A 1,230-nucleotide genomic window follows, 5' to 3' on the forward strand; every position below is an offset into this window, starting at 1 on the left:
TACAGCATTAGAAAACTGTGAGAATAGGGTCCATCCGAAGATTCATTTAGACAGGATCATCCCTTCCCTTCACTCGTGATGCTAGACAAGCCCCCCTCTTCCATTCTGGAGATGAGGATTCACTGCTCAGACAGAGTGAACCAGAGAGCTCCCAGACAGTAGGTCAAGTCCAGAGACACTTGGCAATGGTTGGCAGCATTTTTTTTTTTTTTTTTTTTTTGCTGTCCCAATCAGGTGGGAGTTTGCTACTGGCACCTCGTTGGTAAATGCCAAGAGATTGTGTTAAATAGTCTCCAACGCACAGGACATCTCTACAGCCAAAAGTTACCTGGCCCAGAGTCCCCTGGGTTAAGTATCAACCTGGACCAGAACTCTCACCCCATCACTCAGCACAGACGTGTGTCTGTTAAACACTGTGGGAATAGGAGACTCTGTCCTGGGAATGTCAGAGGGCAGAATTGCAAGTTGGTTTTAGTGATCTTAATTGGCTTTATTTTGAATTCTAGAGCCAGGTAACACTTGATGCCATAACGCTGAGAAAGTGATCTACTGGGGTTTCCGCAGAGAAGGGCTGGAAAAGGTAGGAGGGAGGCAGACTGGCCATTTCAAAGTCCCTTGCCTTTTAAGGCTGGGACAGAGAGACAGAACAGCTTACCTTTTTTGTGAACAGATTAAGACCAAGGGAACTTCATTATCATGCCAATTGGAGCTGGCCTGTTTGGGAAATTTGGCTGTTATCTCTCTAATCCTGATTTCTCAGAGGGTCAGATAAACAGCTTAGTTTCAAGTGTGAGTGACTCTGTTTTGATTTTTAGCCTGGAGCATAAGAACTTTGTCTAAAACAATGGCCCCTTGTAATTTTTATTTAACAGGAAATTAACTAACAAAGCAGGAGATGTTGACATTTCCAGGTCCCCAAAACATGACAGGTCCCTGCCACTCACTCACTGTGGCTTCCACCCACTCTCCCAGAACTTCTATGCATCTTTTCAAGATTCTCTTACATCTGGACAGCCACGTATCACCAGATGATTGAGGAGAGTCTCTTAGACAAAACTAGAGATGAAACTAAGGAGAACAAAACTGGGGTTCAGCAGAAAAATAAAAAATACAAGCAACAGAAGAACATGTTAAACATAACTTGATTGTAGTATTATAGAAAGATAGGAGCGGCTGTTGTACTCTTTAAAATAGAACAGTGTGCTCTTCACAAGGAAGGAGTATTGAGAA

This window comes from Lepus europaeus, chromosome 4, assembly GCF_033115175.1.
Source record: "Lepus europaeus isolate LE1 chromosome 4, mLepTim1.pri, whole genome shotgun sequence".
In the NCBI taxonomy this organism is placed as follows: domain Eukaryota; kingdom Metazoa; phylum Chordata; class Mammalia; order Lagomorpha; family Leporidae; genus Lepus; species Lepus europaeus.